Genomic DNA, 22100 nt, shown 5'->3' with positions numbered 1-22100 from the left:
CCTGCCCTAGAGCATCTCCCAGAGTTTGCTCAGGTTCATGTCCACTGAGTCACTCATCCTATCTAACATCTGGAGAGCATCTGTAGGAAAGCAGAGAAAATGGAAAAGATGATGAAGAAGGAATTCATAGGGCCTGAACTCCATCTTAGGCCTGTTCATGCTGACCATGCTCGGCCACCTCCCCAGTGAATTCTGAACTCTGTGTTTAGTGCCTATGGAAATGACAACAGAAGGAGAAGACCCCCCTCTGGACAGGGGAAGCTTGAAGATCATATCCATGTTACTCCTCGCCTAAGAGAACACATACACTAATCACCCCTGCCTCCAGACAGGCCATAAATTTTCTGTACCTGTCGGAGTGTAACCTCGGGCTTATTGACTATTGGCTAACTGCTTAAGCACATGGCACATGAATGATGAGGTTATTGGGATTGTATTTACCCTTCCTTTGTTTCTGTAAATCTCAAGGAATTTGGGGTGGTGGGTTCAGACATGTACACATGGGGTATAAAAGATTTTCATAAATGCTGGTCGGGGTCCTTGGCTAAGAGGAGACTCTGCCTTGGGCCCACCGGTGTAATAAACTGCGCTCCACTATCTGCATTGTCCTTCTGAGTGAGTTTGTTTCCTGGAACACGTGGCTACAACTTTTGGTGCATTGGCAGGGAAACTCCTCACTTTGAGGAGACAAGTCCCACTTGGGACTACTCCGAGGCCTTGCAGCTTGAATCTTCTAGAGGGGGGAAGGCGCCTCACCCTTCTGGAAGGATTCTGCTTCTCAATGCCCAGACCTTTCACATTAGCAGGTAGTGGATGGCAGCAAGGGAACTGAGCGCTCAGGTGAGGAGGAACCCACCCGGCAGGGGGGAAGAGGGTCCTGATCACCCCCCTGGGAGGGACTAGAAGGGTCACAGACCCACCGGAGCCTGGAATAAGCAGGCAGCAGTGATTGCTTGGTACACTTGGTTGACGAGCGTGCTAGGGCTTAGGAAGGGAATTTGTGAAGGTCATTTAGGAGGTGTGTCCATGACGTCTCAGGGAAAATTATTACCAGTGATCGCCAGGGGATTTTTAGGATAGAAAACTGGTCCTTGTATGCACGTATTCTGCCCTCCCCCAGGAGGTGTCCCATCTGCTGTGAAATTATTGACCCCCTCAGAATTGTTAGGCTAGAAGGAGGGGGATACATAAGTGAGTATGAATTGGCTTTTCCGGAGATGGCCTGGGATATGGGATATTTAACCCATCTGTGTTTTCATGCACACCTGATCAAACCCACCAAGGCAGAACAGACTTTAAGGGAGAAACAGTCTTGGACCACGTGGTGTTCTGGTTCAGCTGTGCTGACTGGCAGGTGAAGACATGCCGATTCCCCTTCTCCCTCTGGGATCTGGCAGGTAAGGCTCTTCTCACCTCAATTAGGAAGGAGGCAGAATGGCAATTTAAGTGTCATTGAGTGGAAATATCAGAAGTGCATAGGGTACTGAGAACTTCATAGACAGAACGAAAAGGAAAAGTAGAAGAAGGTCCAAGAAGGTAAGCAAGATGGGGTGAAGTGAATCTAAGGCAACTGTATTGGAGTGCATGATTAAAAATTTAAAGAAGGGATTAGGAGGAGATTATGGGGTGAAGATGAAGCCTAACAGCCTCCACATACTCTGTGAGGTCGAATGGCCCCCTATGGGAGCAGGATGGCCACCAGAGAACACCATGAACTTAAAAATAGTGGAAGCAATCTATACAGTAGTGACAGGAGAGCCAGGACACCTGGATCAATATCCATCTATTGATTCATGGCTAGGGTTAGCTAAAGACCCTCCTACTTGGACAAGGTTCTGTATCCAGAAGGGAAAGGGAAAAATATTAATGACACAAGAATTGACTGATGATAAAAAAGGAAATTCTACAGGATTTGAACGGGGATGAGCTGATCCCCTCCCCCATACTGGATAATGACGCACCTGCCTCCCAGTGCTTCGCCAGGACCGGAGGCCGCCTTAATGCCCGATCCAGGGCCAGGTGAAGTTTCTGAAACATCCACTGCTCTTCCACCAGCTCTCCCAGAGGTTGTAGAGCCGCCGTTTTGGCAGGGTCTGATCCCAGTGACAGAAGCCTCTGGCCAACACTTCCAGGATCCGGCTCCATCCGCACCGCCCAAGCTATACCCACCTCTCCTGGTGAGTACTGACAAGAAGGGGAGGGAGAGGCTGGAATTAAGCAGAGACTGCACTCTGCCAGAAAGCTGGAGGGAACGAAAGAGAACAGTCAAGAGATTTACAGTTCCAGCTGCCGCTCTGGGAAAGTCTATTTCGGGCCCTCCGGAAAACCTCATCTGCCCCAGGGACAGGACAGTCCTTCAACCCGTCACAACAGAGGCCCTGGGCCCCGTTAGAGCCAAACGAGTGTGCCAAACCAGCGTGCCCAGTGCCGAGGTTTTGGCCACTGGAAGAATGAATGCCCTAAGGCAAGGAAGGAAGAGGAAGCGCCCACTGTTGTGGGGCTTGCTGACTTGGAAATTAAATAGGGCTGCCAGGGCTCAGAAATATCAGGTCCCCGAGAGCCCATGGTAACCTTAAAAGTGGGGGACCAAAACATTGATTTCATGGTGGATACAGGAGCAGAACAAAACCTGTGGCACCTCTGTCCAAAAAGACTACCGCTGTAACTGGGGTATCAGGAGAAGAGATGATTAAATCATTTTGCCAGCCCAGAAAATGTCAGATGGGGGGGGGGGGGCACCAAGTGATTCATGAATTCCTCTACATTCCTGAGTGCCCAGTACCCCTGTTGGGAAGAGACTTGCTCTTCAAACTAGGAGCACAAGTGACTTTCTCCCCTGAGGAGAGGCCAACCTTCCGGATGGACTCTAAGACTTATTTGTTCTCTCTCTCTCAATACCATCCCAAGATGAGTGGAGGTTGCATGAGCCTCCGAAGGCAGAACCGGGTGGGCCGGAAGAGCATGAGAGAGAGTTAACTCAATTATTCCCTGAGGTCTGGGCGGAAGACAACCCCCCCTCCCCCCAGGCTGGCTAAACATCACGCCCCAGTGATAATAGAACTCAAACCAGGCACCATCCCAGTTAGAAAGCGCCAGTACACGCTATGGATAGAGGCCTGTGTGGGGAGCCATTCTGAGAGATCCCACCCATGACAAGGTCATGAAGAGAAGACCTGAAACGCAAGGCTGTTCAGGCTACAAGGGACCCTCCAGGTTGACCCCGGCCTCTACCCCACCCTCTATCCTCCCCTTCTTGCTGTTGTCCTTGTTTGTCCTGTTGCAGATGTTTGCGTTGCCTGCCGAGAGCTCTCCTGCTCCTCTTTGCTAAATAAAGACCAACATAGAACCCTAATTAATAAATCTCCTGGGCGCTGCTTCCTTACGAAGGGGCCAGGAATGAAGGAAATGTTTCAAGTAAAAACCCTTTTGCTGGCACTCTGGCTTGTTTGGAAGATGCATACTAATGCACGTGACTGCTCACAACACCTTAATCATAAACAGCATAAAGAACCTGATCACAAAAGGCCCTGATAGGCACAGAGCCCTTCGGGGGGTGAGAAAGCCCTATTAGAGAACACAAAAAATATTATTCTAAAAGTGGTTATTGGATCAACGTTTGATTGCTGTTAATGTGCTGAGGTTGTGCAGTAAAAACTATTGTTAATATAGTTAAGGATTCAGAAAAATAAGAGTTTAGCCCTAGTGTGGAAACAGTAAGATAATTGTTAATTTTAATGAAGAGTGCGAAAACAGAGGCTGCCTCATCATAGCCACAGAGTCTTTGTGTGCTAACTTTTTAGATAAATGGCTGAGAACTTTTGCAAAAAAGGCTGACGTTTGCGTCAACAGGATTATATTTCTACTATGTTGCAACCTACTGTACCATGCGACTGCAACCTTTCTGTTTTCTGCTAAACTCAAGGCAAAATAAAACAATAAAGAATAGACTACGGAAAACAGTTTTGCTTTCACTTAGGTCATAAAATGTTAATAGGCCCCAAGGTCAGAAGATAATGTACAAAGATCCACTATGAAAGAAGACTCTCATGAACAAAGAAGTATGCAGAAAACACCCTGGTTTCGAGAAGGACAAAACTGACGTAATATTAAACTAAACTTTGTATGCTTATCCTTCACCTCCCCTTAGAAATGTACTAACTTAGGGTATAAAAGCTACGGTAAAAAATAAAGCATTGCCAGACTCTGCTGCACATCCCGGTCTGGTCTTTCTCTCTTTCTCTCTCTCACTTGCCGACGCTGTTCATCCTGAGGGTACCCCTGGATCCTGCTGGAGCTGGACCCCGGCAAGTGGCGCCCAAACAGGGACCCAAAGGTAAGTCTCTCATTGTCCAGTTTTCAGAACGGCTAGGACCCCACCAGGGCGTTGTGGGCCCCCCTGCATAAGACAGGCAGGGTAAGGAGGGTGGGTAGAACCCCACTAGGGCACTACAGCTCCCCCCCCCCACATAAGAAAGGTAGGGTTAAAAATGTGGGTAGGTTTCAGGTAGGACCCCACTAGGGCGTAATAAGCCCCCCTACAAAAAAAAGGTAGGGTAAAAAAGTGGGTAGGTTTCAGCTTCCTTCTTTTCTAAGATTAAGATCCTCTCCTTTCTCTTCTAATTGCTAACAAAAATGGGTAACAGTGAGTCAAAAAAAAGAGCAACTTTTTATTGGGGTGATATTACAACTATTAAACAAGAGAGGTATTAAAGTAAAAAAAGCCAGCATTCAATCTTTTTTTTCATATTTGTACAGGAGCAATGCCCTTGGTTCCCAGAAGAAGGCACTGTTAACTTAAAAACATGGGAAAAGGTGGGAAAACAGTTAAGAGATTATTATGCTCTACATGGACTGGAGAGGGTGCCCACCGATACCTTCTCCCTGTGGCGTATGGTTAGAGATGCCTTAGATCCAACTCATGAATCTGAAAGAGTAAAAGTTAAAGAAAATAAGGATGATGCTGAGCCCAAACTGAGCTATCAACAGTTAAGACAAATGTTAGCTGCTATGAACATCAATAGTCATCCAGAAGGTGGGGAAGAAAAAGAAAAACAGCTTTCACCCCAAGATGAGGAAGATTTAGAAGAAGCAGCAGCTCGTTATCATTCTGATGAGGATTGGTCCTTTTTTGCCAAAGACGCTCCTAGAAGTTTAAGAGATACATCTCCAATTAGGCCTTCTGTAAAATTCAATCTTAAAATTCCTAAAGCATCCTTAGAACTGGGTAAAAAAAAGCATGGGGCAATCTCGACCCCCCATGCCTCCCCCTCCATATAGGGGTAAGGATCCTCCCTTGGGCTTTTCACAAAGAAGGGTGCTTTCAGGGCCTGGAGATGATTTTGACCCCCATCTTGAGGCTTGCTTTCTTGTATTACTTGATTCAGAGGATGAAAAAGGCCCCTCTTGGGAGCCCCTTCCAATAAAATTGATTAAGGAACTCAGTCTTGTGCCTCATATGGGGCTACAGATCCATATACTTTAACATTATTGGACGCTTTGGCAGCTAGATGGATGAACCCATGTGATTGGAAGACAGTTGCTAAGACTTGTTTATCTGGAGGACAATATCTACTTTGGAGAACTGAATATGAGGATTTGGCCCGTAAGCAAGCTAGAGATAACCGCAAATATGGTCCACAACATATTGTGCAGGAAATGCTGGCAGGAACTGATGAATTTGAATCAGCCAGAAATCAGATGAATTTAGATAAAAAGGCCCTAGAGCAAGTGACAACTTGTGCTCGGGGCCTGGAGTTCCTTGCCTCAAGGAAAAGAATTAACCTCTTCCCTATCTAACATAAAACGAAAACCAGAGTGCCCCGACCAGTAGGAAACAAGAGACTTTATTGACCTCTCTCCCCTTCCCTCTCTCTTTCCTCTCCTTAGCTCTTCCTATCCTTCCCGTTTTTCTAGTCCCCCAGTCCTGGACGCAAGAATCTGGAAAGCCTTTAAAAATTTTATTTATTTCAACTTTTTTATAAACTCTATTAAGAATAATTATTCTTTAAAAATATCTGTCTACAATAGTCTCTCCAGATTGGCGTAACTTGAATTTCTAAGGGTTGTGCTAAACTAAGTATTAAAAGCCTATTAAATAATTAGGTCATTTCCAAATATAATAAGATTTTGAAACATTTACTACTAAACACTGATTTCCCTTTACAGAAAAACTAAAGAGATTTGAGACTACAAATGAATAATGTTTGATGCCATCCTGAGATGTTCACTAAAATTTTTTTAGAAATTGTCACTGATATTTATGTTCACCAATCTATAGAATGCTAATATAAAAGTCAATTATTGCTTGCTTAAGGAAAGTAAGATGTGTGTGTTCAGTAAAGAAGGTATGAGGAATGAAGTTACATTTTATGAAGGAAAAGGAAGTAAGTCTGACTTACAGGCAGCTGTTTCAGAATGGGAGAACAAAGTAATGGGTACAGAAAGTGTTAAGAAGGTTTGATGAAAAGTACACTCCAAGGGAAGAGTTTTGTGCATAAATACAAGTTTTCTTGAGATGGTGAACTGCCTTTGATAATGGATTTTAAGTTTCTTTACCTCTGAAGTAATCTGTTCTATGTTTACCTTTAAAATCTTCTTTTGTAAGAAGTAAATATATTATTTCACAGTGATCTATATGATTCTACCTGACAGAGTACTATAAACCCTTTTGATATTTATTGACAAAACTGCCTAAATAGCTTGACTTCTAGCTGACTTTGGGATGCTTCAGAGGGCCCCTGAGACATCCCAAAGAGCTATTAAACTACCTGAGTTCATCTGACATGTTAAATTGCATGAGAAATATTGTTGGAGGAGTGATAAATCTCCTTAGATTATATTGTATGGTTGATGTTACTTATATAGATATCCTAAAAATTGTGTGAAATTCATAAAAGTCTGATATGTCCTGGTAAAATGTTGTCAGTTATAATTTTAGTTATCATGTTAAAGTGTTACAAGTCACAGCAATGACCAGGCCACTTTGTCAATTACAATTTAATTAGATTTTAAGCATGCCTTATATGGTTTCACTCTCATGCCTTTAGAAAAATACTGCTAGTTCTTCAAGATTTATAAAAAAGACTTTTCTAAGATTAACTGATAAATTTTGTTTGTTTGCTATCTGGTAAACTGGTCACAGACTGAAATTTAGTCTACTCTCTGTGTTAAGAAAACAAAGTTTTCTTAAAATAAATCTTTCAATAATAGATTATAAATTTCTTTGCCTTTAAGTGATTTATATTTGTTTTTAAAATCTTTTGCTACTTTAGTAAAGTAAATAAGTGCTATTTAAGATTATAGTACATGTAAAAGCTCTTTTTGCTTCTACAAAAAATAACCCCTCACTGTTAGACTTGTGATATCCTAATGTCCTTAAAACATGGCAACAGTCTACTCCTAAATTGGGTAATTAAAAATGGGTGAACAATAGCTGAAAATCAAAGAGTCGGGGCTATAGGAGATCCAAGACGGCCACTTGGCTTTTCCCAGCTCCCTGACAAACCTCATTTTTATTTGATGGGTTAAAGCCTTCCCTGGCTACAGGGTTAATATATCCATAATAAAAAAAACCCCACTAAATATTAAGGTTTGTAAATTGTTAAACTAAGTTTCTAGTTTTGTTAATTAAGGTCTAGTGTTTACTAAGACTCACTTCTGAGACAGTTCCTTGTGGTTATGTTATATTGCTAACAGATTTAATTAAGTTATTAAAAAAGACACCCTAAGTTTGTTTCTAAAGCTTATCTCAGTAATCTATCTTTGGATGAAGATCAGATGCCTCATGACCTGCAACCAGGACATCCTGCGCGGGCAACTCAACAAGCCTCCATACCCACATGGGGACAAAATGAGTCGCTTTGCCATCAAGCACAGAGAATAGCTTCTCTACAGGGATCTTCAGCCTCTACTAAAAGGGTTTTTATTGCTATGCTTGCTTTACTTTCTTGCCAGCGGCAGTTGCATTAACCCGGCGGGTGCATACTGAACAGTATGTTGATACTATGTCAAAGGGTGTCTCCTTGGCTTTGGCTGCTCGAGAGGGCGTGGCCAGAGGACTGGAGATGAAGGTGGATGCTCTTGAGGAAGCGGTGGTGCATATTGGAACAGAACTGCAAGCCCTAAAAGTAAAATTAGCACTGTCCTGCCACGCAGACTACCGGTGAATTTGTGTAACACCTTTAAAGGTTAATGAGACTGATTACAACTGAAAAAAAATTAAAAATCACATTTCAGGGGTATAGAATAGCTCTAGCATAAGTTTAGATTTAGATAGATTGCATGGACAAGTTAGAACAATAGAGCATTCTCGATTGGATTTTACTGCCGCTGGAGCTGCCAGTGATTTCTTTAAAATCTTCTCCAACTCTATCTCTGCCAAAAATATTTGTCTACTATTTTTAGTTACATTGCTGCAATAGCACTGATTATTATTATTATTGTTATTCTCCCTTGTATCATCAGAACTCTTCGGCAGAGCACTCAGAAGCTTGCAACAGAGATTCATCTGGCTGTTTTAAAAAATAAACAAAGGGGGAGATGTCAGGAGCCATTATGGGAGATCCCACCCATGACAAGGTCATGAAGAGAAAACCTGAAACGCAAGGCTGTTCAGGCTACAAGGAACCCTCCAGGTTGACCCCGGCCTCTACCCCACCCTGTAGCCTACCCCTCTTGCTGTTGTCCTTGTTGACCCCAGCAGGCCTGGGCTGGCATACTGCCCCACATCAATAGATTGAAACAAGCGGGCATTCTAGTAGAGTGCCAGTCGGCTTGGAACACGCCAATCCTGCCAGTCAAAAAGGAAGGAGGACAGGACCATAGGCCTGGACAAGATCTCAGGCTAGTCAACCAGGCTACTGTGACTTTACACCCCACTGTTGCAAACCCCTACACCTTACTTAGCCTCCTCCCGCTGAGGACTAAAGTTTATACTCGCCTAGATCTCAAGGGTGCCTTCTTCTGCATACGCCTCACACCAGCGTCACAGCCCATCTTTGCCTTTCAATGGGAAGATCCAGTAGGGGCACCAAACAACAGCTCATCTGGACTCCCCCACAAGGGTTTAAGAGCTCCCCAGCCATCGTTGGGGAAGCCTTGGCTTCTGACCTGAACTCATTCCATCCGGAAGAGTATGGATGTTGGCTCCTACAATCCATGGATGATCTGCTGCTGGCTGCCAAGAAAAATGCTGGAAAGGGACAAATGCACTGCTCCAGCTGCTGATGGAAGCAGGTTACCGGGTGTCGAAGAAGGCACAGATCTGCAAGGAGGAGGTAAGGTATCTGGGTTTTGTTTTAAAGAAGGGCTCAAGGCTCCAGACCCTAATTGGGTCCTATGTACTGATGGCACTAGCCTGATAAAACAAGGACAACGGCTGTCAGGTTAGCCAGAGCGGAAGGGGCCATCAAGACTGAAAAGGGGTGCTCGCTTCAGAGCACATATACTAAAATTGGAACGATACAGAGAAGATTAGCATGGCCCCTGCACAAGGATGACACGCAAATTCGTGAAGCGTTCCATATTTTTTGAACAGACTTTTAGACTCTGTGGGAGAAGGTGAGAGTGGGATGTTCTGAGAGAACAGCATTAAAACAAGTATACTATCAAGGGTGAAACAGATCACCAGCCCAGGTTGGATGCATGAGACAAGTGCTCAGGGCTCGTGCACTGGGAAGACCCAGAGGGATGGGATGGGGAGGGAGGTGGGAGGGGGGATGGGGATGGGGAATACATGTAAATCCATGGCTAATTCATGTATGGCAAAAACCACTACAATATTGTAAAGTAATTAGCCTCCAACTAATAAAAATAAATGGAAAAAATAAAATTGAAATAAAAAGGATGCATATTTTAAAACAAAAATAAATAAATAAATAAAATCATTATAAGTAACAACAACAACAAAAGACTGAAAAGGGATGGTGGGAATTGCCAAGTGGCAAATTATTGGTACTGGAGGAGCTGGCACACACTCTGGTAAGCCAGACACACCAAGCGACCCACCTAGGCCATGCTGCCTGCTCACAGGTGAATGCTGCCTCTCGGGTATTCAGACAAAAACCTCCGGGTAGTCAGCTGAAAGGCATGCTTCCCTTTGAACACCTGGGAGTGGACTTCACTGAAATGAAACCTCACCAACACTACCGTTACCTGCTGGTCATGGTATGTACATTCTCGGGATGGTTAGAAGCTTTTCCTACCTGGAGTGAAAGAGCACCAGAAGTAGCCCGGTGCCTGCTTAGGGAAATAGTTCCCAGATTTGGACTTCCTACCAGCGTTGGTTCAGACAATGGCCCCGGTTTTTGTAGCTGATTTAGTACAACAAGCAAAACTTTAAACATCAAATGGAAACTGCACACTGCATATAGGCCCAGAGTTCTGAGATGGTGGAATGAGCCAACCGCACACTTAAAGAGACTCTCCAAGTGGATCAGAGAGACTGACTGCTCCTAGGTGGACTTGCTTCCGACAGCTCTGCTCAGACTCGGGATGACCCCACAGTCCCAAGGCTATTCTCCATACGAAATTGTGTATGTGAGGTCTCCTCCCATAATAAAACAGGTTTCAACAAATTTGCCTCAGGTAAGGGGGGATAGGATTTCACAGCAGATGGAACTGGGTAAGGTAATAAATCGGGTAACTAAGTTTGTACAAGAAAGGGTGTCATTCCCCTTTGGGGAACAGTTCATACTCGGTGACCAAGTATGGGTCAAAGATTGGAAACATGATGTGCTAGCCCCTTGGCGAAATGGCCCTTATGTTATTTTAACTATCCCTGCTGCAGTTAAAGTTGCAGGTATTGTCCCTTGGATCCATCATACGAGGGTGAAGAGAACATACCACGCAGACCCAGAAAACGCTGAGTGGACTGCACAGAGGGACCCCATGACCCTCGAGAGACTAAGACCATCCTTAAGAAGAAGGAAAAGAAAATCCCGGATGAGCCCCCTCAGGATGAAGCTGCACAATCAACTCCTGCTGCTTGGCCTCATCAACGTGATTTTGAATTTAACTTCTGTCTCATCTCAGGACAACGTTTACACCTCATGGGCACATTCCTACATGGACTTCCACAACACTTCCACCTGCTGGGTATGTGGGGCTATCCTCTGTCAGTGATGGATGGACGTCCTTGGCGGGTGTCACTGCTCTGTCAAGGAGATTTTAAACCACTCTGCTCTTTTCTGGGATGACAAAAAGAGACTTTCCTCTCTCTTGTCAATCATAACCTCTCCTTGCTCTCTTGGTGTAAGATCTACAGTCAATAGACTCAGGTCATGGGGTTACATTTGATATAAATGCCAGTGTAACAAAAGCCTAACCTACAACAAGCCCCGGTAAATCTACCTTATTTACATGCTAGGTGGACAAGACCTGTGTTTCAATGGTATGAGTATATTGCTGCCTTATTCGTACCCTCTATAGGGACAACAGATATTATGATTAAAGTAGAGGCCTTGACTAATTTCACAAAACAGGCCCTCCTAGATAGAACAAAAGCCATCCAAGCCTTAAATGAAGAGCAAATGCAAATGAAAAAAGTAATAATTCATAATAGAATGGCTTTGGACATACTCACAGCTGCTCAAGGAGGGACCTGTTCTATAATTAAGGTTGAATGTTGTGTATCTATTCCTGACTTGTCTGACAATGTATCGACTGCTTTAGATGGTAGGAAAAACCAGGTAAAAGCAACGTCAAATGAAAACATTCCTTTCTGGACTTCGGTCCTATCTTGGGTGAAGGGCGATTGGTGGAAAACTATATTTACCACTGTTAAAGTTGCCTTGATAGTTCTGCCTTGTGGACCCTGAATTTTACAATGTATTATGAATTTTATAACCCAGAGGTTGATAGTGTTCTCTCATGTGGGTGGCCAGAGGGCCAGGGTACAATATATCACAATAAATGATGCTCATTACAGAAACTAGGAGCATCAAGAGGGGGGAATGAAGAAGGAATTCATAGGGCCTGGACTCCATCGTAGGCCTGTTCATGCTGATCATGCTCGGCCACCTCTCCAGTGGGCTCTGAACTCTGTGTTTAGTGCCTATGGAAATGACAACAGAAGGATAAGACCCCTTCCGGACAGGGGAACCTTGAAGATCATATCCAGGTTACTCCTCTCCTAAGAGAACACATATACTAATCACCCCTTCCTCCAGACAGGCCATAAATTTTCTGTACCTGTCAGAGTGTAACCTCAGGCTTATTGAATATTGGCTAATTGTTTAACTATCTAAGCACATGGCACATGAAAGACGGGGTTATTGGGATTGTATTTACCCTTCCTTTGTTTCTGTAAGTCTCAAGGAATTTGGGGTGGTGGGTTCGGACACGTACACATGGGGTATAAAAGATTTTCACAAATGCTGGTCGGGTCCTTGGCTAAGAGGAGACTCTTCCTTGGGCCCGCCGGTGTAATAAACTGCAATCCACTATTTGTATTGTCTTTCTGAGTGAGTTTGTTTCCCAGAACGCGTGGCTACAACAATGATAAGTGAGTTAGTGACTTCCCTGGTGGTCCGGTGGTTAAGATTCCAAGCTCCCAGTGTAGGGGTACAGGTTCAATCCCTGGTCAGGAGACTAAGATCCTGAAGGCCAACCAGCCCGGCCAAAAATAAATAAATAAATAATATATGGATTAGAGGATAGGAATTTTCAATAATGTGTACAAAGAAAAAAGAATGAAAATGAGCAAAAAAAAAAAAAAAAAAGTCTATGTGATTTATGGGTACTCTGTGACATTGCCATGTTTTTCCCTTTCAGCTTTACTAATATGAAATTGACTAATAGCCCTGGGTAGGTTTAAGGTGTCCAGTATGATGACATGATGTAGTACCCTACTGCCGTGATGAGTAGGGGTCATCTTGGCTACATGCAACAGTCCCACAGAAGGACCTGCAAACTCAAATCTGAGTGAAAGAAACCAAACCAAAAAGAGCACATGGCCTGAGCCCATCTATCTTTCTTTACTTTTAAAAAAAGTATATATTTATTTGGTTGTTCTGGGTCTTAGTTGCAGCATGTGGGATCAAGATCTCTGACCAGGGGTCGAACCCAGGCCCTGTGCATTGGGAGCTTAGAATCTTAACTACTGGACCACCAGGGGAGACCTGAGTCCATTTATGTAGTAGAGGATGTGAGACAAAATCATTGTATGCCTCTGGGGACAGGTCTTCTGCTTGTGAATCACAGGTCAGTGTTTTCAGGGTTTAACCTTTAATATTTAATTTTTAACCTTTAATATTTCAGGTTAAAATATTCATATTTAATGCAAAGAGTCAGACATGACTGAACTGAACTGAGCTGAATATATACATAAAGTACCCAATCTCAACCATGGTTATACACCTGAGATTTAATTTCATAAACTTGAGGATGTATATGAAAAAGAACAGATGCTACTATTTAAGAGATAGAGGTCATGAGGCTGGGAAACCAGCGGAGAGATGTTGGTAGTGGCTCATTCACCTTGCAGAGAGGGTATTCATATAATAAGGGTAGGGCTTCCCTGGTGGTTCAATAGTGAAGAATTCCCTTGCCAATGCAGGAGACATGATGAGTTCAATCCCTGGTCCAGGAGGATTCCACATGCCACGGAACAACTAAACCCATGTACCACAACTACTGAGCCTGTGCTCTAGAGCCCAGGAACCACAACAACCAAAGCCCATGGGCCCTACAGCCGGTGATCCACCAACAAGAGAAGCCACCCTAATGGGTAGCTTGCCCACTACAACTAGAGAGCAGCCCTCACTCATCACAACTAGCGAAAGTCTGGGCAGCAACCATGAGATGAGTACAATGCAACAGTAAATTACACCAGAGAGATGAGAGGGTGAGGAGAAAGCAGCAGGGATGGACCTGCGTTGCATTCTCATGAGTTGGGAATTCCTGGTGGTCCACTGGTTACGACTCTGTGCTTTCACTGTCGAGGCCCTGGGTTTGATCCCTGGTTGGGGAACTAGGGTCCCACAAGTCTGCAGCCAAAAAAAAAAAAAAAAAAACAAACAAAAAAAAAACCTCACATGAATCATAACAGCCTGACAACTGGGATCTTCTAAATTCTATACAATGTGATCAATGTGATATTGGACATAAAAATTCTCAAGGCTTAAATCTCTGTCCTAATAATATCCTAAAGGAAATCAAACCTGAATATTCATTGGAAAGACTGATGCTGAAGCTCCAATATTTTGGCCACCTGATGGGAAGAGTGCACTCATTGGAAAAGACCCTGATGCTGGGAAAGATTGAGGACAGGAGGAGAAGGGGGTGACAGAGGAGGAGATGGTTGGATGGTATCACAGACTCAGTGGACATGAGTTTGAGCAAACTCAGGGAGATGGTGATGGACAGGGAAGCCTGGTGTGCTGCAGTCCATGGGGTCTCAAAGAGTCAGACACTACTTAGCGAATGAACAGCAACAATATTATTTTAAACCCTTTGCATGGGTTCTCCTATTACATTCTAGTTGTTTTGAAAAGTTATCATCCTTAAGGATTTCCTTGATGGTCCTGTGATTAAGACTCTTCACTTCCAATGCAGGAGGTGTGGATTTGATCCCTGATCAGGGGACTAAGATCCCACATGCTGTGTGGCATGGCCTAATCCTTTAACCATGTGAAATTTCAGTATAAGGTGTCTCCAAATTCCCACTGTTGTTAAAAGTCGGCAGTGTTCTTTGCTTCTAAATCCCTGATGCCTGGCATCAGGGTTTAGTGTCTGGCACAGAGAGCTCCCTTTGGCACCGTTAAATGGATGAACTCTAGACTCTACTTCCTAAACTTGGCCACGTATTTTATTCTGTAGCACCATCACATTGTTGAAACATTTAAACCTTGCCACTATTGGAGCAGAAAAACGTTTCCTCTCTCCTCTTAGGTTCTATGACCGATACTTGCCAAAAAAAAAAAAAAAGATTAACAGGAGAAAAGAATTCTGTATGGAAGCTAATAGAAGGTATAAGTTGCTAAAATGGTTAAAATTATGGGCTTATATATCCAGCTTGGGCTTCTCAGATGGCTCAGTGGTACAGAATTCACTTACTGATGCAAGAGACACTGGTTTGATCCCTGCATCGGGAAAATCCTCTGGAGAAGGAAAGGCAACCCACTCCAGCATTCTTGCCTGGAGAATTTCATGGACATAGGAGCCTGGTGGGCTACAGCCCATGGGTCGCAAAGAATTGGACATGGACACAACTGAGTGACTAGACAACAAACAACATCCAACTCAGTAGGGGAGTAGTGGGTGGGGTAGGGAGAAAAGGTTTCTATGGGAAGAACAAATGAGTTTCTTTTTTTTTTTTTTTTCCCAATGAGTTCCTTTAGGAAAAACAAATAGGTTGAAAGAACAAACATGAGGTGAGATACTTTGTGATAATGCTATCTCTGCAGGTGTAAGTGGGCTTTCCAGCTTCTTCAGGCTGGAAAACTCCAAGAGAGCATAGTTATTGTCATAGTTTAACTTACGGTCACCCTCTTGGGAGCAGCTGCTCCCCAAAGAGGCAGTTTCTGACAGCTGTACTTAACCAGAATTTTCTGCTTTGAGTCAGAAAAGGGAGGCTCAGAGAAGGCTTCTTTCTACGTCCCTTGCATCTCAAATGTCTTCCCTTAAAATAATTGTTTCAACCAGCTCTGGGGTTTCCCGTGAGTCCCCACACAACCAACTAAAACTCTGCACAACAGCTTAAGCAATTTCATTCCATCTTGTGTAGCTGACTTTTCCAAAGCTAACGTAAGCATCAACATTATAATGTAAGTGTGCATGCTCAGTCACTCAGTCGTGTCCCACTCTTTGTGACCCCATGGATGGTAGCCCACCAGGCTCCTCTGTCCATGGAATTCCCCAGGCAAGAATACTGAAGTGGGTTGCCATTTCCTTCTCCAGGGGATCTTCCCCATCCAGGGTTTGAACTTGCGTCTCCTGCATTGGCAGGAGGATTCTTTACCACCCAGCCGCCTGGGAAGCCCTGTAAGACTCAACTCTGGCATTTAAATCCCACTTCAATGGCTTATGTCCCGTGATTTTGGTGTGTGTCCAAATCTTCTCACCCCTTCACCAGTGACCCCACCTCACTTGCTCCTGGGTTTTTGCTCCTTCTGTTAAGTGTAGAGCTCCTGACCCCTTACACCCTGTTCCCCTAACCTGCCTCTGTGCTCAGCCCTCCCAGCAAACAGAGCTCCTTGAAGAAGGGAGGCAAGTCACATCCCCTTTATCCTCTTCCAATCCTTTGTGCAAGTCTGGATGAAGGCGCAAGGCTTGTTCCATCCTTGTGTTGTCTGAATTCACAGCAGAGATATTAAGCTCCCTTTCTCCTGGCTGGGGTCTAGTTGGACTTTGAGGTCCCCATACTGGAGTGCTCAAGTGATGTGCAGACTGTGGGGAGTCAAGTAGTGCAAGAAGATAGGGATGGTGTGAGCAGGGTCTTCAGTTTTATAGCCCCTAATTCTTGGGGTCCTTGATGAACAAGAGAATGCAAGTGTCCATAGAAATAGTCAATAAACAATCTCTGATAGGAATAGGAAAGGGTTTTATTTGAGTCAAACTGAGGGTTGTAGTCTGGGAGGCACCTTCTCAGAGAGGAGCTGCTCCACTGAATCATGGTATCTGGTGTCAGGAAGCATTTAACAGTAAGATTCCCGTGTGCTGTTTCCTCTCTCTCTTGAGCCCTCAGTTCCGTATCAGTCCCTGTCAGGGGCGAGAGGAGCGGGCAAGCCTCCGCCAGGATGGAGATCAAAGAGATGGGATGCTTGCATAGGATTTCCTTCATTAGCTTTTCCAAATGGTGAAAAGTAACTATTTAAGACCCTCTTTTCATATGGATCGCCTCTTGGCCTTATGGCCTCTATTGCTCCTTGCTTCCTTGGTAACCTTGTAAAGTCTGGTCTCTTGATCTTTATCTAAAGAAGCTACTGGTATATATACTCTTACAGAATTCAATAAAGCACCTTTGCTCCATCAGAGCTTGGGTCCCCGTGTCTGTCTTTCTTTCTTTCTCTCTTTCTCTCTCTCTCTCTTTCTCTCTTTCTCTCTCTCTCTCTCTTTCTCTCTCTCTCTCTCTCTCTCTGTCTCTCTCTATTTCTGGCTGATTCCCTGCAACGTGAAAGCCGGCTGCATAACCCAGGGAATATTAGCCTCTTTCCTTCTTTCACTCTCTCATCATCGACTCCGGACCACCAGGTTCTGGTCCAATAAAGGACCAACAAGCGGTGCCCAGAACAGGGCCTGGTACACCTGGCAGATTCGGACAGAGTGACCCCAGAGGGCCTATTGAGGCCGGTAAGTACTAAGACATGGGTCAATCGGCTGGAAAGCCCCCTCACTTTTCTACTTTACTTTATCACTTATTTAAAGTTCAGGGATTGAATGTAGCCCTTGGTTCACTGATGAAGGTAGTTTTAATTTAGAAATTTGGCATCGGGTCAAAGAGAATGTTAAACGAGCCGTCAGACAGGGAAAAAATATTCCAATAGATTTCTGGCCCCTATGGGCTCTCACTGAAGCTGTGATTCTGCCATTTCAAGGTAATTCTAGCCCTCCTGATATTCGGCAACAGACAGAACACTTACTACATGAATATGAATTAAACGATAAAGCCCTACAAAAGGCCCAGTTAGAACAACATAAGATATTTCAGAATTTTCCTACTAACCCTGCCCCGGTTGCTCCAAGCGCTCCTCCCCTGCCGGAGGGTACATATCCCAAAGTCTCTCCCTTGATAGAACCTAATGATTCTGGCAACGACTCCCTTAAGCCCCTACTGTAATAAAAAAAAAAAAAAAAAGAAAGAAAGAAAGCTAAAAGACAACTAAAAAAAAATGACTTGTTTATGAAAATGCAAATCAGGAATGTCAAAAGGCTGTAGCCCCAATTCGTGAGACAGGGACTATTTTTTGATTATTTGAAGGCCTGTCACCATATAAGATCAGAAACTCAAAAAATGCAAATGCTAGCTGAGATAATTGCTGCTTGCTTTAAAAAGAGAAATGAAGGATGCTTTACATGTGGAAATAAAAACCATTTAAAAAGGGACTGCCCTAAGAAAGTTAATAAAAACCTCCAAAAATCTGCCCTCACTGCCATAGAGAAATGCATTGGACCAAAGATTGTAAATCTAAATTTGATATTTTTTTCTTCTCTATATAAATTTAAAAGGAGGTTTCTCTTAAAATACTGTGTTGCCATAATGACACCTGGTTTCACTTGAAGTTAACTATTCTCAAACCCTGAGTTAACTAGTGCATTTTTCTTATGGAAATGTTTGTCTTAAGCTATGTTAATGAACTATGTATTTACCCTAGATTCTTTCTTCAAGTTGGTTCTGCCTAAGACTCAGAACCCACTTGACAAACCAGTATATTTTACTCATGCAAATGTTCTCAAGCTATGTTAATGAAACTGTATTTGCTTGGAAACCTGCCTTTCTTCAAGATTCATGTCAATCATTTTGTAGCCCGGGACAACTCACCTGGTGCCAAGGTTATCTCAAAATGCATGTTGTGGGTGAGGGACCTGGTGCTAATCTCTTCAGTTTTGAAACATTTCTTTTCTCTAATTAGCAGACTATTACTAGTTATATGACACCTGGCTTAAGACTAGCAGAGGGGCACTCTTTCTGCCCCCTTCTGATGCCTATGTCAGAAGCTTTCTCTATCTCCTTTATACTTTAATAAAACTTTATTACAAATAAATTTCAATTTGAGAACACATTACAAACTTCTACCGATTTCCAATTAGCTTTTCTAAAATATTCTGGAGAAATTTCATTTCATTATCCTTCTGGTAAGCTGTGGAATTTCTTCAAAAACACTGACTTTATTATTTTTCACTTTTTTTTTTTCATATAGATGTGACTAAAAATGCCAAGGCTCTTAAAAAACATAAAGTTTTTTACACTAAATTCCATTCTGCTCAACAAAATGAATTATACGCTCTTATTTAAGTTATTTGCCTACATCCTCACCCCATTAATATAGTCTCTGATTCTATGTATTCAGTTTTTGTATTAAAAAATATAAAAACCTCCACCATAAACTCCTAGTTTTATTAAAACAGACAATGGCCCTGCCTATAATTCTAGACACTTTAAACAATTTTTACAATCTTTTTCTATTAAACATATTACAAGTATTCCTTATAATCCACAGACACAAGACATAGTCGAAAAAACACATCACACACTAAAGTTACAAATAAAAAATTTAAAGAAGGGGGAATACACAGGTACACTACTGTCTTCCTTATCTAAAGCAGACTTTACTAGATTCCAACATAAGATATTTTCTAAACCTATAACTATTGTTAATACAGCTTTATTTGTTTTAAATTTTTTAAACCTACCACAGGGAAATATTTTAACAAGAGCAGAAAGACATTTCAAGGAATTGAAGGACACTTCTCTTCCTCTGCCCATTTGGTACCAAGACGGGTTCAATAAACAATAGAAATCTGGGAAATTAATCTTACAGGGAATGGGATATGCTTGTATTTCCCCAGATGGATCCAACAAACTTTTTCCTCGGAAAATTCGACCCAAGGGGGCCCCCAACATTCAAAATGGAAACGAAACAACAAGAACCCCAGGAAGAAGAAATTCCAATATGGGCCATGGTGGCTCTAAAGATCTCCATAAAGCACTGCCCTCAGCGGCATCAACCCTATGACCTCCCCTCTTGGGGACAGATAAAAACCCTTACTAATAAAGCTGAAAATTTGGTCTCTCAACAGGGAATGCCTCGGAGTCCTGAATACATTTTCCTGCTAGCCTGTGCCTCCCACCCCAACTTAACTGGGCTTTCTTACCCAACCCCCCTTTATTATAGGTCATAAAATGGATGGAGAAAAGAGAGATCACATCAACCAATGACTCCACCCATATGCCCCCTCCCTGGAACCCTCACAATCTGGGGAAAAGGGAAAATTAATTAACATTTCTTTAGGCTATGAAGTCCTTTCACTGCCTGTGCCCAGGAAAATTATGCATAAATGTATGCCGACAAACTTGGGTTTTCGTCCTGCCTCCAAAAGAAGACTTTTGGACATTGCTGCCCTTTCTCTGTCTGTGAACCATGTTTATACTACTAAAACTTTAGGGAAAGAACAAAAAACATTATATATTACGCTGCTTAAGTGGCTTTAAAGGTTACTAACACTACGTTGAAACATTACCACGACAAAGGACTTCTTGGCTGGCTTGACGGTGGAATGGCATCCCCCCACCCACCCCCCGCCCCACCTCCTCGAATCATCCTCGATAAACAGAGTGGGCCTAAACAATGGGACATCGGGAAACTTGCTGCCAGCACCGAAGAACTTGGGACTTAGACCGGACATTTCACAGAGACCAGTCGTGGTCATAGTAGCTATTTCTTTGGCTATAATCAGTCATATTTTATACAAGCCTGTGTCCTACTTCCTTTTGTTATAGCCATAAGAAATTTACAATTTAATAAGACTTTATGTTATGTAACTTGTATTAATTGCCAATTTTGTGTTACTCCTGTTCATTTCAATCATAGTACCTACAACTAGGAACAAATCAAATTTCATTTACATGATAATGCCTCTCTGAATGTACAATTACTGCAAAAGGAAATCTTTGAAACTTTTTCTAATCGTCTGCCCTCTTCCACTAATTTGAAAACTTTAGCTAAACAGCTCGCTGATCGATTGTTTGGGCTAGACCCACAAAGATGGTCTTAAAGTATTACCCACAGCATCGAGTCTGAAAATGTAACTTTGGTGATTGTCTTGATAATTTTATTTGTTGTTTATCGTCACCTTTCTATAAGGTTGGTTAATACTAACCAAACTCATTTGGTCAGGACCTTTTTTACAAATATAATAAAATAGGGGGAATTGTCAGGAAGCATTTAACAGTAAGATTTCTGTGTGCTGTTTCCTCTCTTGAGCCCTGTGTTCCTCACCAGTCCCTGTCAGGGACCAGAGGAACAGGCAAGCCTCTGCCAGGATGGAGATCAAAAAGATGGGATGCTTGCATAGGATTTCCTTCGTTAGCTTTTCCAAATGGTGAAAAGTAACTATTTACGACCCTCTTTTCATATGGATCGCCTCTTGGCCTTATGGCCTCTATTGTTCCTTGCTTCCTTGGTAAACTTGTAAAGTCTGGTCTCTTGCTCTTTATCTAAAGAAGCTACTGGTATATATACTCTTACAGAATTCAGTAAAGCACCTTGCTCCATCAGAGCTTGGGTCCCCGTGTCTTTCTTTCTTTCTCTCTATTTCTGGCTGATTCCCTGGAGCGCAAAAGTCAGCTGCGTAACCCAGGGAATATTAGCCTTTTTCCTTCTTTCACTCTCTCATCGTCGACTCCGGACCATCAGGTTCCGGTCCAATAAAGGACCAACAATCTGGCACAATCTCATCCAAGCAAAGAACACACATCACACGTGACAGAGTGTATCCCTTCAAGTTTTCTTAAGAGACAGACTTCGTACACAGATAGCGAGACAGCAGGACCCTGGTGTCTGGGAAGGGAACCTTATCTTCCAGAGAGTGTTACTATGGACACCATGAGAAGAGGGAGTCCATCTTTACACTCAGGACAGAAATTCTTTATCCCAACGATTAAAGCCGATGTCTTGTGAGAGTCTGACAGGCTGTCTTAGTTCACATGAAGTTCAGGCTGAACCATGTATAAGCCAAATTGCCTCCCCCATACCTCAGTATGTGAACATTTTTCTCCATCACAGGATATGAAAATCTTACAACCATACGATCCAGCAATTCTACCTCTGAGGAAATACTTAGAAGACTTGAAAGCACACTCTGGTGCTTTGTACACCCACGTTCATAGCAGCATTATTCACAGTAAGTAAAGCATGAAAGCAATTCAAGTGCCCATGATCAAACAATGGATAAGCAGGTGGGGCAGGCACATATACTGGAGTATTATTCAGCATTAAAAAAAAAAAAAAGAAAGAAGGGGAGGGGGGGGACTTCCCTGTGGTTCTGTTGTTAAGACTCCCAAGTTTCCAAAGCAGGAGTCGCAGGTTCGATCTCAAGTTGAGGAACTAAGATGCCAGGCATCCAGCAGCTAAAAAAGAGAGAGAGAGACAGAGAAGAGAAGG

General features: G+C 43.1%; 1 non-coding gene across 1 annotated transcript; it reads left to right on the top strand.

Annotated features, from left to right (window-relative positions):
* The first annotated feature begins 9422 nt into the window (after positions 1-9422).
* LOC122693019 lies at positions 9423-9528 on the top strand. The gene has a single exon (XR_006340819.1). It is a non-coding gene; the product is annotated as a U6 spliceosomal RNA (small nuclear RNA).
* Positions 9529-22100: the final 12572 nt, after the last annotated feature.

This window comes from Cervus elaphus, chromosome 4 (assembly GCF_910594005.1).
Source record: "Cervus elaphus chromosome 4, mCerEla1.1, whole genome shotgun sequence".
Classification (NCBI taxonomy): domain Eukaryota; kingdom Metazoa; phylum Chordata; class Mammalia; order Artiodactyla; family Cervidae; genus Cervus; species Cervus elaphus.
This window is presented reverse-complemented; position numbering and strand designations above follow the sequence as displayed.